The 22,907-nt window shown below is 41.6% G+C and overlaps 1 long non-coding RNA gene across 1 annotated transcript in view; it reads left to right on the top strand.

Moving 5' to 3' along the window:
- Positions 1-13,737: 13,737 nt before the first annotated feature.
- The window catches only part of LOC129785350 (uncharacterized), a 65,427-nt gene continuing 56,257 nt past the window's right edge, over positions 13,738-22,907 (top strand). Inside the window, exon 1 of the long non-coding RNA XR_008749286.1 lies at positions 13,738-17,731. This is a non-coding gene — a long non-coding RNA (uncharacterized LOC129785350). The remainder of the gene's footprint in view (positions 17,732-22,907) is intronic.

The following is a 22,907-nucleotide window of genomic DNA, read 5'->3' as shown; positions in this document are numbered from 1 at the left end:
ACTCTCACAGAGGCTGTATGGCAAACCCTGCTACCATCTTGCATTTAATACCACCCAAGAGCATGAGTATATGTCTTGTGGAAGGAAATAAGTGCACTATTTTCTTTATTTTATTCTTTTTTTATTCTTACTTCTTTTATTCTTTAACACTGAAGATGAAATTAATTTGTTCCTTGCTTTTCTTTCCTTGGCTTACCTTTCTTTCCTTACTGCCTGTTTCCATTACTACCCCTCTAAATCCATTTATTCTCCATGTATTATCTCCTTTGAATATCCCATTTCCTAGTATCTTTTGTTTTGTTTCAGTAATAACCACCTTTCCCATTTCCTTAAACCAGCAGCTTCTACTTTTGCCATTTCCCTGTTTCTTCTGTTCTCACTTCTCTCTTTTCCCTCCCCGTATCCCTGGATTCCGTCATCCCCCTTTCTGTTCCCTTTTTCCAGCAATTTTTCTCCCATTGGTCCTTCTGCTCCTGCACAGAAGCTTCCTAAGCTTAAATGAGTCATTTTGATTTTATCTTTCACTTTCTGTCATTTTACTTTTTGTTTCTCTGCTAATAAGATGGAGGCACTGGTAACAAAATTACTGGTGGGTGCAACAAGTCATGTATTTCAGTACCATATTCCAGACCCCAAAAGTACTACAAACTGCAGTGGAACTTTACTAAATTAAATGTTCCATGATATTATATGGAGTGCTTTGGGAGTGCGGGGTGGAGGGACAAGTTATACAAACATCCCTTCTCTCTAGCTGAGAGGCAGCCCTGATGCTGGGCCAGTCAAGTATATCTTTAGTTCTCTTTTGCTGAAGCCTTTCAAGGATTTTTTATCAGATGGACTTTGTGCACCAGTATAGAAGCCAGATAAACACAACAACCTGTAATTACAAGTTCTGATCTCTTTGGATACATCCAGATAGTAACGAACAAGGAAAAGAGATCCCATATATCTAAGCATCACATCTTAAACTGAACTGAATAAAGCAAACTCACTGGTTCCACCGAACAAGTAAAATGATAGGCCAGACATATTAATTGCTTTCAGGCAAGCATAAATTATATCTCTCTTATGGTGCCTTTATAGTCCCATGCATTTAATGGCAAGAAAAGCTTTGTCATCACAGGTCCTCCCCTTCAACTCCCACTCCCCATCCTTTCTTTCCACCTTGTAAAAGCATGCCAGATTTTGTTTGAGAGCAGTTAGAAATTCACACTGAACTTCATCAATGGCTCTATGTGTAAAAAAATGATCACCAATTAAAGTACTAAGACTTGATCCAACTTTTATTGAAGTCAGTGGAAAGATTCCCACTGACTTCAATGAGCAATAAGTTTAGCCCCCAGGGACTATGAAAAATCAGCATTTAGTCACACTGCTTCTCAGTGTACAAAACTCTCCTCTTGAAATTACTTGAAAGAAATGCTAGAAATTATTCGCTGATGGTGTATGTTTCTCTTAGGTGGACTAAATTAATTATGGTTTGTATTCTCCTAGTCTTCCAGGTAAATAAGGAAGGTGAGAGGAAATGAGTGAGAGAATATGTTTATTTTTACTGTGCCGAGTTAGAAATATTTTGGATATATTATGGAATCATCATGCTGCTGCACACAAATATACACACGGACACATACCCCCCACAAAATTATCTGTTCCCATTGATTGCCCTTGGAACTGTGCATATTTAAAGACTTAAATAACATTACCGACACTTCAAACAGTTCTTCTCATCTGCCTGGCAAATATGTAAATTACAATTTGCCATAATAATTACAAATGCATATTTTTAATTATTAAACATTGATTTCTACATAAATACCATTTCAAATAAAAACAGTGAGTAACACAGATTTGCAATCTACAGAAGATTCAAAACCAAGGCTGCCACTGCAGCTTTCACTCTGCTTATTGTTTGTCCTCCCACCTACTTCACATGTGCCTTGCCATGGAAGGAACGCATGAATGATCTTAACTTTCAGACTCTTATCTTTCCTGGCTTATTTTTTTGGCTTTAACTGTACAGTAACTTGCCCAGATAATAAGAACAAAGTATAAGTAAAATGAAACCAATAGATCTGCACACGGTTTTAAAATTAGACTGCCTTAATTGCAAACACAGAAGCATTCCCTGAGCCCAAATCCTGACTGCTCTGTGGGCATGGGAGGCTGCTTATGATGCCACCTCAGCCATGGGGGAAGATGCAGGGTGTCACTGCACCCACCTGGGGTTCCCAAGTGACACCAGTGCAGTGGGGAACACTGCCCACTGTGGGGTAGGGTCCATCTTCTGTCTGGTGACTCCCTGAAGCAAAATGGTTACAGAGAAAGAAAAGTGGACGGCAGGATGCCCCTTGTCCAGGGCATGTCCCTGCTGTAAAGTCAGGCACAACTCAGTTTACTGTCTAACGGGCTCGTAAGTTCATGATAGGACAGCTTGAGTGGGAGAAGTCTAGAGTAAGATTCTCCAGATAGCATGGCCTGTCAGTTTGTGGTTAGATCATTTCTCCTCAGAAAAAGGGGACATGAGTTTCATTCCTCTTAGACAGACGTGAGAATTCAGTTCAGGTCTTTCTCTCCAGACCAAGTGCTCTCGCTGACGGGGTTTTAGTAAGAGACCAGCGCAATCCTGTTCCAAGTTGAGAAGGGAAGTCTGCTGCCATGAATGTCCCAATCACGGTGACACTGAACTCTGCATTGCAGGTTAGATGGTAAGTGGGAGAGATAGGAGCATTCATTTTCACCATGCCCAGCATCCTGTGGAGCTGGGCTTTAGTTCTCTATGCTGGAAACAATAATTCACAAGGCAGATGAGGACAGTGCTGCTCACGGGACTGGGAGTCAGGAAATGAGAGGGCTCCTTATTCACCGTCTTTGTGATTTGGGATAACCTGATGGTCTTCCTTTGGTTCTGTTTCCCAGTCTGTCGAAATGGATAACTGCATCTTACATTCTAGGGTGAAGGAGCTGAGATTCCCAAATGGAAATCATGGATAAGGCTGGTGTATTTTAATATTATATCTAATTTTAATTAGCGCACTAATGGGCCATCAGATCTGGGCCTTTTGTTGATGGATGCTCTCTAGATGCATTATTATCTAGTCTTACTGTTCAATGTGTGTGTCGCAGTAGTATTTAGCAACCCCAGTAAGGATTCTGGGTGTTTTTTTCATAAGAATAATTTTATATTGAGCTCTAAAAAGGATAACAATCCTTCAGCTGTCAAATAGAAGCCCAGATTCAGCACAACAATTAAATACATGGCTGGACAGGCCATGTCCAAAAGCCTCGCCTAACTTAAGAGCTGCTGTTATTGAAAATCTAAAATAGCCTCTCTAAACATTATAACTTATTCCTGTGGAATTATATTTCTTCTAACACGTTTGGGATAAGATCATCTGACAAGGTATAATATTGTGGTCTTTTGTCAAGGTCCTTATTTTAGCAGTTTTCTTATGTGTACGGGCTGATCGATTAATTCATTACAGACCTTTGAAGTTCAGTAATTACTGTTATTTTTCAAAAACAACAAAGGTTTAGAATTTGAGTAGATGCTGACTTATTTCCCACAAAGGGAAAGTGTAGTTCAAGCCTATTTAAATGTATCATTTTTTGCCATAACTGAAAGCTGATCAAAGTAAAACGTGCTTTACCATCCCATTGTAAAGAGACAGATGCCTGTCATGTTCTGGAGAGGAAGTTAGTTTCATTGCTAATGCAGAAATATTTCTTGCCCTTGCATAAGCCAAGATGTTCCACATAGTATCAGAAAAATTGTGAAATGTTAAGTCTACTTCAACTGACGTCCATGTTGTGGCACAGGGAGGTATCGGGCAGCCCCCAGCCCAGCCTGGCACTTCATTTTGAGTTTATAGCTGTGCCCAGCACTTCAGAAGGAGTTTTGTTCAAGTTGGTACTGCAGGATCAATCCTACAACTTGTTTGGAAACCATAAATTAGGCTCAGTGTTATGCTTCCTGGCTTTAGTGAGGCTGTATCTGTTAGTACCATTTATACAGTACTTTAACCAGTCAGATAAATCATCAGCTTCGTAGCTGGAGCAGAAACTACAGATATGACAGAGTACCCAAAACCAGCCATGAACTCCCCCCAGATATAAATTGGTGTGAGTGCTTTCATTTCATCACCCAAGGATTTAGCTCAGGGTGGTTTAGCTTGGTATTTTTTGTTGATGATTTATTTTGTGTTCAAAGCATCTGTATGGAGCAGAGAAAATATGTAACCTAACATTTAAATTTGGCAGGTCTTTTTTTTGCAGGTGATTTGTGCTTTGTGCAAAAGTGGGGTTTTAGGCTCTGAAGTTTTCTCAACAATTTCCTTACTGGTCTGTACAATCTCTTGAAGTCAGGCTGTAAATCAGCCATGTGTAAGGCTAAGAGTGCCTGTAGTGAAAAAAGGCTCTCACAGCAAGTGTGATTTGCACACTGTTTTCTTTGCAGTGTGGGGGTTAAACATGTACTCAAGTTGCTGGGGTTTGGTTTACAATTATTACAGGTCATGATAATTTTTATAAAAATAATAATAAATAATATAAAACTCATTTTTCCATGAATGCTCTGTATCCATGCAGATGTCTAATCACCGTAGGTTTCATCACCAACTTGAATATATGTTTAAACACTACACTTTTCCCCTTGTAAAATGCTCATTGTACATATTTTTACAAGAGGTGTTGTAAAAGTAGCATTCCTGACCGCAGCCCGGCTCTTCGGGAGGTCACCGGCACATCCGTGCAGCTTCTCCCCCGTCATGGGTGTTCCTGCCACAGGGTATTGGTAGGACAGAGCCATGAGCCTCCTCCCTGAACTTATTCCTGTAAAATGTGTAACAGGGGAACTTCAGCATCCTTTGGCTTCCTGACATAATCTATTCTTTGAATCTTATTTATTTGTGAATGTGCCTGCCCCAAATGGGCTGCTTACAAATTCTGGGGAGGTTATAGTCACCCTTCTTCTATTACCTAGTTCGAGGCCTGTCCTTATCTCTCACGGCACCTGCTGCATATCTTCCAGAGCTCAACAGGGTTATTGGGTGAAATTCAGCAGCCCCAGGAGATGAGATGAAATGAGCTAACAGTCATCAACTATTATCATCATGGTGACTTGTTAGCACCCTGATTACCTACCAGTACAGTCATCACCCATTTTCCTAATCCCCTCTTTGGCTGATAAAAGTAGTCTTTGCCCTCAACTCTTGATCTCAGTTCATTTTGGTCCCAATTCTCCTTTCACTTCCCTGTGTGACTTCATGGACCCCACCTTAGCTGCATTTCATTTGCATTAATGAAAAGGGAGTTGAGCTTTGAGTCCAAATTCTCAACCACCTTTGGCCTAACATCCTTTTACACTTATTTGATAAGACACCTAAATATCTTGCAAGGAAGGAGGGGTAAGTGCTCTTTCATGGCTATCCTTCCTTCTACTATGGCATGGATTATTTTAGACTTTACATGTATACCTCATTCTCACTGCAGTCTGTGAGGCCACATTTCCATCGATGTAAGCATTAAACCAGTGGCAGGGTTAGGGCAGGCCCTAATTATATTACAGTTTAATAGGGAAACAGATTATGTCAAGTGGGAGGTCAGTAACGTATTTTTGGAGCACATCTCAAAAGTTCACACAGTACACATCTCTTCCTTTTACTGGAATATTTATAGTTTGTTTGTTTTAAACTGGAAATATCCTTTCTGTGAGCTTCTCCTGAGAGCCGTTCAGGACAAACATGGTGTGCAGAACCTCAACCACAGCCATCAGCCACAGGAGATCCAGACCCTCCTTTTCAGACTCTCCTGTGATGGATTAGGATGGCAGCTTTAGAGTAGACAAACTATAGTAACCTAAAGAAAGTGAATCCCAAGTTTGTTTAAAGAAAACTCTTGCCCAGAGCTATAAACACACTGGCACCCTGATCTTATGTGTTGCAGTCAGCAACCTTCATGCTCCTGTGTACCTCAAAGTTTCATTTCTGCACGGGTACTGAAATACATCTGCTACCCAACTAGGGGCCTTCTTCAGGACTACCTCCAATGGGTTCCTGATACTAAATTCTTCTCCAGCGTGTTTCCTGATCATGCCTATCCTATGCAGTGGGAGTGAGCACCTGCACAGGGTAGACATGCCTGCCTTTCAAAACCCAGGTGTGCCTTTTAGGGCACTTGCTTCAAAGAAGTGAGAACAGGGCTCCATTTCTGCTCTAAAGAAATGCTTGTGTAAAATCTTTGAGCAGCCCTGGGAGTGCAGACCAGAAACGGAGTCTGCTCCTGAGCCGGTTGTCCTCTCTATTTTCTGCATGGCCTCAGCAAGGAGCATGGAGGGTGCTCCTCTCATCATCTATAGCCTGGTAGCTCAGACAACCTCCCAGATCAAAAGAAATATGGGATTAAACCTCATTAGCCAGTGGAACTGAACCTGGCTCTTACATATCCCTACCAAATGCTTAAAGGAAGGAGCACTACCTCATCCTTCCACCAGCATTTGCAAGAAAGGAGTAATGCCTTGCTAAACTAAAAATAAGAGACCAAAGCACAGGCAGAGATCTCAGGTTTGGGGCTCTCGAGAGGACAGAGGTGCCTCCCTACAGCCCAGGGGTCCCTCATCTCCCACTGGGGAGGCTGAGCTGCCCACTGCACACCTTGGTGGCTGATTTGGGAGCCACTTCAAGGGGCTGACATCTTCCAGCTGAGGATCAAGACATGTAAGACAGGGGACCTAGAAGTCAGGTATTGCTGTGACTAGATTTTGGGTGGCTGAGGTTTTAGGCAGTACTGTGCTGGCTCCTGAGCCTCTTCAGTATCTTTACATCATACAGTAAAGACAGCAATTATTAACAAGTCATGAGAAAACAATTTGCTGTGACGATCCAAGCACACCACCACCAGGGATAACTCTCTTTTAGAAAGCAGTGGGAAAATGTTTAGACAGGAGAAAGTCTCCACGCCTCCATAACGACTGATTTTGAACTTGTAATCTGACAGAACTATTGTGTGATCATTTTTATGAGTGATTTAGCAAAGTTCAGTACAACTAGTAAACAAAAAAGCCTATTTCCACCCCAAAGTAAAACATTGTTTTCGTTCAGAGTTTTTCTGGAAACATCAAACTCATGTTGATAGAAAAATGAAATAAATGCTTTAAAAAAAAGGTTCATCTTTTCCTTGAAACAGGTCACCTTACTCTAAAACAACCATATTCATCCCAGCTGATACTCAAAATATTAAAGTAAGGATTTATCTTTCCTAGTAGAAAATACAGCCACCCAGGCAGGTAATTACAGCATTGGAGTGTTTCATTTTGTTAAGCTTGATATAAACTCTTTTTATAAGATACTTTGCCTATGGAATGACAGTAAATCTGTTAACATAAACACCAATGGAATTTTGTTATGTGAATGAGTGGTTACTAGTTTGTTGGGTTGTTGGTTGTTTTTTTTACTCTAAACAAGTGAATGAATTTGGAAATCCTGACCTTGAAACACTTTCACACATGCTTAATTTTAATTGTGCACATAATCCCAGTGAGTCCAGTACTAAACTTATGTTTAAATTTAAGCACACACGTAGGTGTTAGCAGGACTGGGCTTTAATATAACGCAAAATCTAACATCTAGGTTTTCAGCATAAAAATTAATACTTTGGTAACTTTAGTTTTCTAGAAGAAGTCATTATATGAAACAAATTATAAAAATGAAGCTGAATCTAACACATATTTAACTGAGAGATATATTATGACATATAATATTTCTAAATATATCTATTACAATACATAATAATTCTAAAAATTACTAAGAGTCATGCGGGGAACATGACACACAACCTCGTGGAAGAAACCCTTAGAGGGAGGGCTACTGAGGGAGGAAAAATCTGGAAAACTCTGTTTCCTCGCAGTATGTCCCCTGGTGCAGGAGCTTCCCATCAGTTAGCAGAACAAAGTCTCAGCTTCAGTATTCATTGACTTCAGTGAGTTTCCTGCAGAGCGAATGTCTCCACAGAGGCACTTAACTGCCCTGCACTACCCCATGGGGAAAACCTGGGAGCCCTCCTCAATCAGCTCTTCTCTTTCCAGCCTGCAGATGTGAAGAGGCCAGCTCACCCCCTGCTGAAGCCACCTGTCTTGCCTTCATGCTGACTTAGCCCTTCTCAGCCTGTAAGCACGTGCTGGGGAGCCACTGCCATCCCAACTAGCAGTATTTGCTGTTCATCCATGGGTTTCCCTCAGTATTTCCTAACAGAGCTCTTGTTCCTGGCAGGTCTGCTCGACTTTACTGTGGTGATGGTCTGACATTAACATCCACGCTGCCAAATCCCTTGGCAGTCATGGAGGAGGTTGCTTGTGGTCTCCTGGTTGTCCTCTGGTGGGATATGGCAACAGCCCATGCTGCTCCATCCAGACTGAGGGAAGACAATGCCTCTGGGGCCTCATCCAGGTAAGGACTGGGATTAAATTATTTTCATTGCTGTTGGCACGGGCATGCACTCCCAGTTCTGTTTTCTGCTGCTAATTCAGAGTAACATGTTATCAGTTACCACCAAGATAGCTATTTTTATTATAGAAATATTGGGCCTTGTTAGAAAATATAAATACTCTGACAACTCAAAAAATTGGTATCAGCTGGCTTTTCTCTAATTCAGAAAACAAGCTAAATCTCGATGGATCTGTTTACTTTTATTTGCTTTCTAAAATCATAATGATTTTCTATAGTGAATAACTGTCTATGAACGTTTTGTTTTGGGAGCTCAGCTTGAAAAACGAGCTAACAGCAAAACCCAACCAACCAGTAAGGGCAAGCAGTACTCACAAGATTTTATCAGTTATTTCCAGCAAATGCCCCTCAGTGCCTATTTTGCTCTGCTATTTTAAGTTAATTTCCAAAGCATCACCAAGGAACAAAGGTTAAATACTTGGAATTTGCACAGGTTGTATGTCACCACAGAATGCTAAATAAATGTTACAATTAAACGGTAGCTGCTCCAAGAAGGAAAGAGTTGGGGGGCACAGGGTGCAGCTGTCCTGAGAGTCATTATAATAAGAAAATTCCTCTGGAGCCAAGTGGGAAAGCAGGAGGCGGAAGGACCATTGGAGAGGTACTGCTTTCAAGACCACTTCTTTAGGGTACTCCAGCTAGGTGTGGAGCTGAGCAGGACTATTTTACAAACATCTCTCTTATGTATTACTCTAAGGAGTAACACAATATACACCTGTAGTACAGGAACCTGCTCTGGTAATAGTGGAGTACATTTTAGCAACCTGAGCTGAGGGTTGAACTTTGGTAGTTAGGGATATTGGTAATTAAAACCAGTGAAAATAGATGTAAATCCAATGGTACAGCACGCTACAGAGGCAAATACTCGTAGTTATAAAACTACAGTCCTGGATGAGCTTACAGCTAATCGGATTAAATGTAAGTGTTAAATTGTGCTATGGGAACTTATTTCTGTTGATGGAGCCTGGATTGTTCTGTTTGTGTTTGGGTTGGGTTCTGCTGGGTGATTTTATCAACATGATAAATACATTCATGCTGGTTATTGTAGTAGCAGTTGCCATCCACAGCTGTCTCCTAGTAAGTAAAAGGTGGACAAACTGAAGGAAGCAGATCTAGAGTCTGCCCGTGGTCATGCAGCATGAAAACCATAGCAGAGAAAACAGAACATTTCCCAAGTCTTAACTCTCCTGGCAAATGGGGATTGCTGTCAATACAAGGTGCTGTAGCAAACCTTTCCTCCTCCAGCCTTCCTCAGCCATAAGCAACTTTTTTACCAGTTTTGGTCCTCATCCAGCTCTGAGAGTCAGTGACAATAATTCAACCATGCCAATGGCTGGTCTCAAGTTTTTCTCGTGAAATAAAGAATGGGGGGTGATGCGGAATTTTTTTCTGAATTCTTCGATTATGTCTCCTGGAAAACAAGCTTTCTGCTAACAGTTCTGCTATCGGCACACATTTTCTGTATTTGACCCTCTTTCTCACTTGTATTACTGTGGTATTTTATAGGAAAGTTGTTAACTGGTTATTTACAGTCCTAGTACTCTAGCAAATTGTAGTTAGTTTGCATTGACATTTCAGAATTAGATTTCTACCTTCGTGGCTAATCCTACAAGAAATTACGTGTCCTCAGCTCTTCAGAAACTAGTGCTCTGAGTGCTCAGCACACTACTGAATAAGGCCTTATCAGAAGGATATCCAGCTGAAGTTGTCAAACTTCTAAATAGAAAGTGCCCCAGTTTCATTCAAAAGCTACTTGTAAACAAACAAACAAAAAAAAAACTCAGAAAAAATTAACCTGTTTCTCAACTAACTTAAAATCCTGAGAAGTCAGTAATTTCTAAAAATTTTGGGGAACACTTGAAACAAGTCATCACTACTAAGATTTTGTTTTATTTTTATAGCTTTTTCTTACGGCTTACACATTTTGTAGCTACCTTTTCTGATATTCATTCAGAACATATTCATTGTAATTCTTCTCTCTACCATTATCACTAGCCTGCAGATAGATATTTTTATTACAGAGAAAAGATATCTCATCCTGGCATCAGCACCCAATTTTGCCTTATCAGTTTTCTTCCTCTGTGGTATACACATACACACAGTTCAAAATATTTGTGAGACGACATCATATTTTTTTTGTTGTTGTTTCATTTTGATCTTGTTTTCCTGGCTGAGAGGACGTGTGTCACTTGCGTTTTGAAATGAACTCTGGTAAATACAGCCACTTCTTGAAAAGATCACTCCTCTCATTCGAGCACGACTTTGCCATAAATATGCAAGTGGGAAGAAAACTATGAAGACTTCTTGTGCAAACTACCCACGGGCTCAGCCTTCTCCCCGTTACGGCACAGTGCTGCTTCTGGATCCTTCTGCGCAGAGCACACGACCTACCTCACAGCCGTACATGACACCGAGTGCCAAAGAAGGATAATTGTATTATAAGACTTTTTAATTCCCCAACTTACTTCAGCTGTTATCAGCAGCTGGTTACTTCAGCTAGCTGATATGCCTCAGTGTCTTGTAAACATTCGCTCTAGTATTGTGCATTACTCATAGTTGGAAAATCACTTTGACTCCTGTAACATAATTATGTTAATGTCAAATGAGTCACAGGGAAACAGAAAACTTGTATCAGAGCTGCACCTTAAGTGCCAGTTTCTGAATGCTCCTGTTGGCATGATAGAAGTAGGTTAGGGGATTTAGGGGGAAAAACAACTTTCATTTAAGGAGTGATGTGAAATTATGATAATGACTCATAAAGAAGCTTGCGTGACAATCAAATTCAGATTCACTGAAACATTAAATTGGTAAGAGAATAGCCTGCCTGATTATTTATAAGAGCGAGAATGAAAAATACTGAATTTTTAAAGAATTACTTTCCCAGGAAAACTTCACAGGTATCTTTTGCATCTAAACAGCTTTTGACATTCATTATTTAGTTCCAACGGCAGTAAGTGATTTATTTAAACTGACATCTTAATTAGATTACATTTCAGAGTCAATCATCTCCGATGTTTTATTAATTCTACTTCTTTCTTGGCTTAGTTAATGCAAGTGATCATTCAGGAAAAAAAAAAACCACCAACACCCTTTTAGCTCAATTTTGGATGATACCGCAAAAAGCCAGAGGCACTTCAACAAGCTAAAAGTTCTTGTAACGTTATCTTGTCCTAACTTAAAGCAGCCAAAGGGACAGTAAGAGCAGAATCCATTCCAGAGTTAAAAGACATGGGGACATACATCTGCAACACACTGGCTGTCTCAGGGCTAAGCAGCAGCATTTTTTTCCCTGTAATATAGAGGCAAGTTACTCTGGTATTTGCCTACCAGGATTTTACATGCTCAAACACATATCAATATTCCCACATCAGCCTGATGAGTAAGATATACCATCTGAATGTAGATGGAAGCTTTTTTTTTTTTTCCCTTTTCTTTTTTTCTCTCAGATGGCTGGAGCATCGTTCTTGGAACACAAGAGTTTTAGTACTCTTGACAGATCCTACTGCGCTATTCAATAAAAAGGCTCGAAACGAAACAAAAGGCAAAAGCTGAAATGAAAATACTAACCAGACAATTTAAGTCAGGGGAAAAGAACCAACACCCAGGGCAACGTATCAAAAATATTTGTTGATAAGTAACTACATTTATATTAATGTCTTATTTCAGAAGCTTAGGAGACAAGACTTACATTTCCCTGGGAGCTGCAACTCCAAGCATTTCCCCTTCATCTGCTGCCTTCTCATCTCATGCCTTTTCTGACTTTCCACTTATCCTAGAAACTCAGTTAATAAATTAAATCTCACATGCCCCATAAGAAACCAACTGTTGTTACTAAATTGAGTGGGAATATAAGGTCATACCATAGGTGACTAAGTGCACCCTACATTTCCCTGCGAGCCATGATCTAAATATGATGCCACAGCATCATCTCGACCTTATCCTGAGTGAGGGGCTTTATTTCAGAGCACATCCCCGTGCCAGAGATAACCTACTATGGACAACACCTGCAGTTTGATGCCCTCAGCTCTCAGCCGAATGAAAAATGGGCGAGTTTTATCACACCGGCCACGTTCACGGCAAAAAACCTTTATTGTCGTTCTCGGCGCTTCTGTGCTTCAGCTAGAAATATACAGAATATACATTAAGGACTCCGTCCTTCGTCAGCGCCGTTTCGTTGGCGCTGGGTACCTGCGGTTCGCCCTACAGCGGCAGCCAGAGGCTGCCCGTGCGATGCTGCTGCCATGGGGCAGGACCCGGCACTGCCCCCGGCCCGCGGCCCAGCCAGGCCGGCGGGGGGCCCGCACCGGCACCGGCCCGCGGAAAACCGCGCTGCCAGCGCGGCCAGCGGCGGCGGGGATCCGCCGAGTACCAGAGCCCCCCACCGCGGGCCCGACCCCTGCCCGGGGCACCGCCTTCCCTCCGCGGGCGACACCCGGGCCGGGCCGCGCCGCGGGACGGCACCAGCTCCCGCCCGCCCGCGCCCCGGGTCGGCGCCAGCGCCTGGGGCAGGGGTCGGGCCCCGCGGCGGCGGCACCAGCACCGGGGTCCAGAGCCGGGCGGAGCGCGGGGTCCCGCACCGCCGACCCCCCCCCCCCCCCCCCCGCCAGCTGCGCCCGTCCGTCAGGGCCGCCCCCCGCCCGGGGGCGGGGCAGGGGGACGCTGCCCCTTTAAGGCAGCGAAGCCCCGCGCGCATTCCAGCGGGCTCCCCCCCAGCGCTCCGCCCGGCGCGTCATCGTTCCGGGAAGCGGATGGTGTCATCCCGTCCTCCCGTGGCGGTTGCCGGCGGAGGGCGGGGACTTGAAACAAAGGAGTAAAAATAGAAGGCGAGGGAGGGAGCTCGGCAGCCGCGGGCGCGTCGGCACTGCCCTGCCCGCCCCGCCGGGTCCGGGCCCGGAACCCGCCCCCCCGCCCCGCGCTGCACTGCGCCTGCGCACCCCCAGGGTTATTTATAGGCGCTGGCAGCGCTAGGGCTGGTGACGTAACGCGGCGGTTACCGCCTCACGCCTAGCCCGGGCTGCGCGTGCTGCGTCACGTCACGTGCGTGACGGTGTTTACTGCAGGCGCCGGCCGTTGCTGGGCGACCGGGCCGGGCCTCGCCGAGGCGGCGGGGCGGGGTGGGGCCGGGCCGGGCTGGGCTCCCGCCGTGGCTGAGGAGGCTTCGTCCTCCCGGGCCGGGCTCCCCTCATCCCCCGGCCGCAGGGCTCGGGCCGGTAGGCAGAGGTGAGGGAGGCGCCGGCCGGGGGGGAGCGGGGCCTGTCGCCGCCCTGGCTGAGGGGAGGGCGGGCGGGTGGAGAGCCCGGGCCCGGCGCAGCCATGCCCGCCCCGCGGGGCGGGGGGCCGCGGCTGGGGCGCTGATGGCTGCGGGTAGCCGTGCCTCTGAGCCGGCCGGGTTTATGGCTGGCGGAGCGGAGAGGCCGCATTGCGCCGTGCCATCGGTTGGCCTGCATTTGGCATCGGCGGGGCGCTACGGCGCGCTCGGTGCGGTGTGCGGTGCGGGAGGGTACGGCTCCCGCGGGGGCAGCCGGAGCCCGCAGCAGGCCACCGTGCTCCCAGTAAAGCAAAACAGCGCCTTCCCGGGGGGAGGGCTTCTGTGCCCGCTGGAACATGACATCACCACAAATAATTATTGCATAAGTGTCCCGTCGCGGATGCCATTGATATTACAGTCTTTTTGTTTAACTCCAGCAATGACAGCAGCAGCTTCTATCTAGAATCTCCCAAGGATACTGTTTAACTTATATTCCAGTTGCCAAGTCCATTTCTGTCAAAAACAGCCTTTGTGGCTGTGTACCCTTTCTGTGAAAGCCCAAAGCCTTGGTGTGTTTACACTCCCCTGTGGGAGCTGCCCTTGGCTCTTTGACTTTCTTTCTAAGGTTCCGATCCTCCATCTAAAAAGTCTACACTTCAAAAAATTTCTACATGTAAAAACCCAAGTGTTACAGTGATTGTATGTTTGAAAAGATATTGGGCCATGTGTGCAAGCTTCTAGTAGTGGTGTTTGGTAGTTGAGGCTTACCCACTTGTTACTGTAACAAGTAATTTCAGAATTGGGTATTACAAAACTGCTGGGTCCTTTTGATTCCTTCTGTGTGTGGCTTTTCTGAAAAATTGTGCATAGAAGTCAGTAACTGGCTGTCTCCCAAAGCTGTTGTTTTCTGCAGCCACACCAAGCGGCAAACAGGTCTTTAGCTTGGGATGTCATCCTCTCAAATTGAGCTCAAGGAAGATGTGGTGGGTCACGTGAAACAAGGAACTTGAATTACATCATCAGCAAGTAGCTTCTGGTCTGCTAGTGACTGTGAGCAGGTGAAAGACCTGAAAAAATTCGCTAAGAGTTACGCAATAAGTGCTAAGTAAAGGTGTCTATGAGAGAGCTGTGAAGTAAGTTAAAATTGCCCGAAGGCAAAATGAGTGTGCCAGCTTCTGTCCCCATATGGGTCATGGGTCTGCATCTGCATACACAAGCTCTTAAACTCACCTTTTTCTATTGGAAAGATAAAGGTGTTGAACTAAATCTAGCCTAATCTGAACTAATAAGAGACTAATGTGAACTAAATCTGAAATGGGAATGTTTTCATTCCACAGTTCAACCAAGTAGTTCATTTAAAGTTATTGCCAAGTGTTTTTGCATAGTCTTGGCCAAATTTTTGATGGGAGGATTGAAGAAAGTAGAGATTCAGCCCTTCATGTGTGGCAGTGCACTAGAAAAGATAGTTTAATAGTTGTTGATAATTCTAATCCTTGTTTTTCAGTCTTCTGTTGTGGTAACACGGCATATGTTCGCAGAGGTTGCATATCCAGTGTGAAGGGCTTTGTCGTGCAGTGTGATGATAGTGTAGTGCAGTGCAAACTTCAGCTAAATACTGCTGTCACAGAGCATTCCAAGGGAAGATGCTATGGTTAGTGAGGAGTGCCTGTGTCTCTTATTAGACTGAATCATATAGAGGGAGAGAGGAGAGCAGTGGGCAAGCTTTCAGGAATACAAGCCTTTCTTCTTCAGCTGCTTTAAGAAAAAGAAATGTTGGAAACCTATATCAACGAATCTGTGCTGTTCCTAAAATCAGAGTGGTAAAGCTGTTCTTTGTCAAAAACCTGGATTACTTCATTAGCTTCTAGAAATGTAATAGCTGCTGCTTTTCCATTAAGCTGTTTCCGGTTACATGCTACTGTGAACGCACCTGTCAAACAGAATGGTGTTTGGACCAATATACATGTCATTGCACAATTAGTTGCTCTTAAGTTCAACAAAACAGCCCCAGGATATATCGGCAGTTCTGGAGATAACACTGCACCTCTTCTGAAGGGGGCGCTTACAGTCCTTACCTCACCATTACAAGGATGACTGTATGCTGACAAGGAAACAGGCTTCTGAATGAGCTACCAGAATACCATTGCAAAGCTTCCTGTAACTCCAAAAGAAAATCTGTACTGACTTTACATCGCTGCCTGTGATGTACTATCCTACACTAGAACCTCTCTGGAAAAATAATTAAATAATCCCCTCATCCTGGAAAAAGTTCTGTGCTTTGAAATAAAGCTTTCCCAGAATTTTCCATTTGCCCTATGTAGGTTTCAGGTGGTGCTCTGTGTGAAACAACCTTCCTGGAAATCAGTGAGTACTGAGCAGAATTGGACTATGTGTGAGCCGTGCATAATAAATGCCCTCTACAGCAGAACTGCCATGATCTATGGATCCTACTCATTCCCATCCCAGAATGTGACAAACTTGCTCAATATACTGAATGTCCTCATCGACGTTACTGGGACGAACCTGAAGAGCTACCAGCCATTAGAGTGGCTCTCACAGGCTGAAGGACAGAAATGGCCAGTCAGCAGCTGAAGAATATTTTCACAAAGCAATCCAAGTGGACCGATGGAGTGCCTCCAAAACATATTCCCGGAGCTTCACTTTTTTAACTGGGGTGGATGCTTAAAAACTGTGGTTTCAACAGAAGCATAAATTTGGTACTTAATCTTGTCATTATTCTTCCTTTCAACCCTTTGCTTTCACATAGGCAATAATTAACAACTGTTCTTTAAATTCCATGATGATTAAAGCCCCTCCTCACTTCTAAATGCTAATATTCTTTTCTCTATTAAAGATCTAGATTTTTACTGGAATCAGAGTATTTTAATTCTTATTAGACGTTTGAAGGGCCACAGATTTTTAACAACTTAGATCTATTAATCTGATTAAAATACATATTTTTCTATTGCCTTCTGTCTGGAATCCATTTTCAGCACAGACAGAAGGAGGGAAGTTAAGAAAGAGATGTGTATTCCCTAACTCAACAGGGCTCTTTGTTTTCAAGCAATAAAAATAAAGAGGATCTTTTTTGAGTTTCCTTTAATTATGAGCCTGAGGGTAGAAGGAAAAGAGGAGTGATTTTTTTTTTTTTTTTCTCAGTATGATGTTTGTGATGTAGTTCTGCCTGGAGGAGTTGCTGTTTTGTTGCTAAATTATAACTATCTTTCCTGTGGCTGTAGAGGAGATTTGGCTGTGTTACATTTCTGATTTGTGGTTGTCTTCCTTTTTCTGTGGGAGCTCTCCAAAATGGTAAATGGGAGTTATATCTGTGACTTAAATGTGCTACTTTCTGTCTTTCACAATCGTATGGATTTCCTTTTGGTATGAACCAGAGCTGAGTGTCAAGTCAGTTCTTGCAGTCTGGCTTTTTCATTTTAGAGAAAACATGATGCATTTGAAATGTATTTGAAATACCGTTTTCTCATTAGATCGTTAGGTTATGCAAGGTGGAGGATGGCAGTTACCCTTAAAGCGATTTATTACATTGTGGTTGTGAATCTAATGAGGGAAGATGGGATTCAAGAAGGGACATGATAAAAGTTTTTGTAGAAGTGGGTATAGTCTGGGTGATGAAGGGATATGAGAAAATTAATGTTTAAAAAAAAGTTTAAAAATCCCTCAGTGTGTACAGTTCTGCTGTTACTTAGGAGCAGCCCTTGATCAAGCATAGGCACCAAGTCGTATCCTGTAGTTTTCTTCTTCATGGGAGTCTCCTGGTTTTTGAAGCAGCAAAGTCAAGAATGCATGGCTTTTTGAGAAATGAAGAAATTATTTTGTCTTATTCCTTAGGGGGTAACTTCCTTTCTCTGAGCAAGTGTAAACAGAACTGTCAGTGATCCTGAGCATTTTTCTTTTCAGGTAGAAAAAGAGTAGTTAAGATGTGAGCAAGAAACTTAGGAAGTGTGCAGTCTACTGCAGGGAGTTTTAGGTAAGTCATGTAATGCTTTCTGACAAATAGAGATAGCACGTTTTGGACCTCAGAGTAATGTGGTGAGCATAACATTAAGACCGTTTGCCATGTGAATACCTAAGATAAATAGAAATTGCACATTAAAGCCTTTACATGTTTCTTTTGAACTTTTACTACTTTCTGCAGAACAGGTAGCGCAGCATCTGTATGAACTGAAACAACACAGCTATTCATAGAATCTGCTGTAGTCTAATAGTCTCACAAATCAATTTATTCCATTTGTGACATTTGTTACATCATTGAAAATTTGAATAACTTATAAAAAAAAGTCCCTTTTTTTTATTTCTGTCCTCAAATTTTGGTAAGAGCTGAAAGCATTCAGCTCTAACAAATTTTGTGATAGTTACCTGAGAATCAAACTTTGATTCATGTAATAGCTTTTCATTTAATACTAAACTATTTCATAAGTCTGTTAATTTCTAATTGATATTTCGTCAGCTCGTTTATTCACAAGGTTGGTGCAGGATTGTTTACCTGGTAGTGTTTATATTGAAATTATATCATGCATGAATTAGAGAATTTCTGAATGTTTTGTTGTTGCTACCGCTGTTAGCCAACAGTGTAACTTGAAAGTTTACATTAAACGTGACTCATGAAGCTCAGAAATAGATTAAGCCCTGTTGCTGCATTCTCCATTCTAATTCTTCCTGCCCTCGCCTTCTTCCCCACCCCCAAATCAAAGTTTCCAAGACTGTAGAGTCAAAATGTTTCACATAAATCTTCTTGACGCAGCTCAGGCTCTTTGAAACTTTTGTTCTGTTCTGTTTATTTCTTCCCAAACTTCCTGTCACTTCCTCTGTATCCACTGGATCTTTTTTTGTTTGCTCTGGCCTATCAGCCTTTATCTAGGACTGCCAGTGGACTGGAACTCTGGTTTTCAGCTGATATTAAAAATGTATAACTTTATTAATAAAGTTCATAAAGAAAGAGCTGTAGTATACTGTGAATCACAATGGGAAATGTATTTTGCAAAGCAGGAACAGTTGGGTAAACAAGTTAAAAAAAACACATTGTTTTCCCGAGGGCTCCTGGTTTTATAGCTGTTGAGGTTCATACATTCTTTGGGACTTGTCTCTTGCTTTGGAATGCCTTACTGAATGTGTGAAGTTGAAAATGGACTCAATAGATCATGACTACCATTTTGAAACTTCCATAAACAGCAGGGCACTGCGTACTGTGGAACATTTATCCTAAGTGAGCACAATGCTTAAAAATCCTTAATCTATTGCTCATTCAGTTGAATGCACAGCAGAAGCAAAACCATGCATGAACATGTGTGTCAAGGCAATATATTTAAACATTAGCAGAAAAGCACCATGCAGCTTACATTAGAGGAGAGAATTGTTGCTTTGTGAGTATTTAATCTTTCATTTCTTTGACTCGTCTGGATGTTTAAATCTCAAAATATTTTTTTATTGAATGATTCTGAGTTGGTATCTTTGTTCTGCCCTACGTTTAGAAGTAGTGCAAGTAAGATAAAGCTGTTTCCCAGGGGGGTGTGATCCTGTCCCTGTTGAGCTCAGTGACAGTTCTTGCAAACTGAAGTGATGCAGGACTGGGTGAGTAGGTTCTTGAACGGGAGAGTTTGCTTCTTCTTGGTTTCCTTTCTTCATGTGGATTGATGTGTGACCAAAAACCACGTGTTTGGCTGCTGAAACACACAATCTACACAATGTTAAAAGTGAAGATAGTTCTAAAATTTGATTCCCTTTCCGTAACTGCTTTTAAGATAATTTTAATGTACTGGTTTTGTTTGTAGTCTACTGCTTCCCCCCCTCTAGTAGCAGGTATGTAAATTGTACTTCTGGTCATTGGTTTGTGTTTGGACTCAGATAACTTCTTACATCTACGTTGTTGTAAGCAAAGACTTTCTAATTAGTTTTTGTTTAATTTTGCATACTTTCTGGAACTGAGAGATTTCCCACAAAAGCTCGGTTCCTCCCAGTAAAATCACTAACTTACTTTTGAAAATACATTTCAGTGATACAGCATGCCTAATTACAAGTTGGTTTTTTTAGCTTTTTAAGTTGATTTCTGTTATAAATAATTAAGTGATTTTTTAAGGATTGAGTTGTATACTGCTTCAATTTTATTCAAGACTCTTACTAAAAACTGATTTAACTTTCACATGATCTATTATTGTTTTATTCACATTTTAGAAAAATGAAAAATTGCAATAATTCATCGTGTTAGCTTATGTCCTAAAAGCCCTTTGTAATCTGGGAAAATAATGTTTTTTAATCTTTGTGCTATACTAAACAGTACTTAAAGTCTAGTTTTGCTTTAACTTCTGTAATTCCAATTGCTTTTAATAACTGTGAAGTGTAGTATCCTGCCTGCCTCCTGGGCAGTTATGCCATCTTTAGTGCAATCTTTGTAAGGGCTTGAAAATGCAGATAAAGAAAGCCAGGTTTTATTCTTTTGCTACTTCATCACTGCTATAGAGTTTTGTTGTTTTGAGATTGCTGTTGTGCTTAAATGCTGGAGTTATTTGTCACCCTAAAGAAAGATTCTTCAGCTGCTGAAAATAAAGAGTGCATCTGTAATAAAGGTTATTATGATTAATTTTTGTGCTTGTTGTCAGTTCTTTAAAGAATATAATTTCAAATCTAAAAGGCATATGATTTTTTATGTAATGAGCCCTTAGAATATGTTCCTGTGCCACTGAGATCAGTGATAGTAGGATGAGGTAAGAATTGTTTATTAAAGGTTAAGATTTTTAAGTTTATTGAGAGTTTTATCACTAGTGGATAATATTCTGCACCAAATAAAGTAGAAATTACCACTTATTTCAGAAGGAATTTAGGGTGAGGCTGAATTTGCTGAAAGGTCTGGTTTTACTCAGACTTGGAATATGAGGATTGTCTGTTGACATATGTATTTAAACCAAACTGGTGTGAATACAAACCAGATGTTTCTTGGGAACATTTTTTTATAGTGCATTTGAACTGTAAAACAAAGTGACACTTTTTGTTTTTTTTTAAATCAGCATTTCTGATTTTGCATTGAGGAAATGTGTATTCTAAGGTCTGGTAAATCCAGCAAAGTGTTACTTTGCAGATTCTTGTCCAGTTACAAATAGCAATCTTGTACAATATTAAATGTTGCAATGAAAATCTAGATACAAAATATAATGGTCATCTGTATAAAAAAAATAATGTTGACATGAAACAAATAAATACTCTTTTAAAATAATTTTCAGCGATTGTTTTAAAGACGAGGTTAAATCTGGATTTCCACATCCTTTCTCACTGGGCACATGAGAGGCTATCAGCAAGTAACTGGCTATGTCTAATGAAGAATCTAGTACTGAAACCCCCTTTGGTATTGTTTACCGGTACCACACCTGGTTCCATTGATTTGGGGGTACCTTGTTATAAAACTTCTACTGTGCTGTTCATTCTCTACCTGCAAACTCACCAAGAGTGACAGTGGAGATAATGTATGGCCCCTTTCTTACAGTCTCTTCTCCCCTCATGAATGTGCTTCACGAGGCTGAGGAAGAGATGGGATGGTGCTGTTTTGAAGCTAATCCCTTCCGTGCAAGAGTGGGTTAGCTGCACCCATAGACTGTGGTGTTGGAATGCGTTAGTGCCATAGGTGTTAATTTATATTCTTTCCAGTAACAGGAGTAAGGGATGTTACTTGGAGTTATTTTTACTTTTTTTCCCACTTGATGTTTCTCAAAGATGAGCTTGACGGTTTCTAGTTTGTTGTAGTGCTCTAGCATTTATAACAAAACATTTTGTGATGATACACTTACTAAAAATAAGCCTATAATTTGGACAATTAATTACTATAAACTGTTCCTGTAATGCGTTGTAGTGTTAACTCTTGATTCATTCAATCATAGGAGTTTTGCTGTTAATATGATTGGGAAGATGACACTCATGGTTTTTGCCTGGTTTGCTAAATACTTGGATCCACAAAAGAGCATTAATTTCTCTCAGAACTGGATTGTAAGTTTATAACAGAATGCAGTAAATTAAAGGAGAGCAGTTGCACAGAGGAAGAAATATTTTCTAACCTTTCCTGAGACTCCTTATTTTTTTTTTCATTGTGTGATACGATATACAGAGAACATGCTGAAAGTCCCTTTTGTCCTTTTTTTTGGTATCTTCAGATACCTTTTCTCTAAAGCTTAATGGTTTACGAAGAAGTCCTATAACATCTGACACTGAACATGACCTGAGGTTTTGCGAGTTAATGCTGACAATTGTGTTAGTGAAGCATTGTGTAACATTCAGATATGACAGAATGTCCTTCCTTCTTGTATCTGCTTTCTGACAATTTCCATTTTAGGAATATTAGCTCACTTTCTGATAATACAAGGTACAAGTTGCACAGATGGATGCAGATTGAAACCAACTTCACAGAGATCGGATGGGTCCTTTTCTGAAATACGCTATGGTTGTCTGTACCATCTAGTTGTGCACAGGCAGAAATACCCAAGTTCTGAATAAGCTTATGGTAGCCATATGTCACAGCATAGTGTCTAGTTTGGGTCTTTAATGTGGCACAGTGCTGTTGTGATTCATGTTGGAACTGTGGCTGAGACAATATAGAAGCTCATATTGCATATTATAAACTTATCTTTAAAACTATTTCTAAAACTAGGAAGTTCTGATTTAGAAGAGGATAGAGGCAAAGAGCATGTTGTATAATATGCTTATACTATTCCTTTAAGATAAAGAATAATTCATTGATAATAATATAAACTGGACGTAAAAATGTAGTAATAACTTGACCCTCTACACTGAACTATAGATATGTAAAATGTGGTACAAAAATGCAGTTAGGTATTTAGATGCTTGTATAGCTTTGTCAATATTGTTCAGCTGCACAAAGGATATGTTCATTTAGCAAATGGTTTAGGCTTGCTTGTACTTTTTTTTTTTCTTTTCTCGGCTGGGTGATGTTAACCCCTTGCAGAAAGGCAAGAGCATCTTAAATAATAATGAGTTTATTGTGCAAATAAGCCATAGGTATTAGTAGATGCCCTAAAAGGTGTCCAACAGTGACAAAGGGTTTCTAGCATTGCTCGCAAAGCCTGGGTATATAAACTCTGACCAACATGAAGCTGAAACAGCTGCCGGATTTACTAGCGGTTAACTTTATTTGTGAGTGCTCAGAA

This window comes from Falco peregrinus, chromosome 11 (assembly GCF_023634155.1).
Source record: "Falco peregrinus isolate bFalPer1 chromosome 11, bFalPer1.pri, whole genome shotgun sequence".
Classification (NCBI taxonomy): Eukaryota; Metazoa; Chordata; class Aves; order Falconiformes; family Falconidae; genus Falco; species Falco peregrinus.
This window is presented reverse-complemented; position numbering and strand designations above follow the sequence as displayed.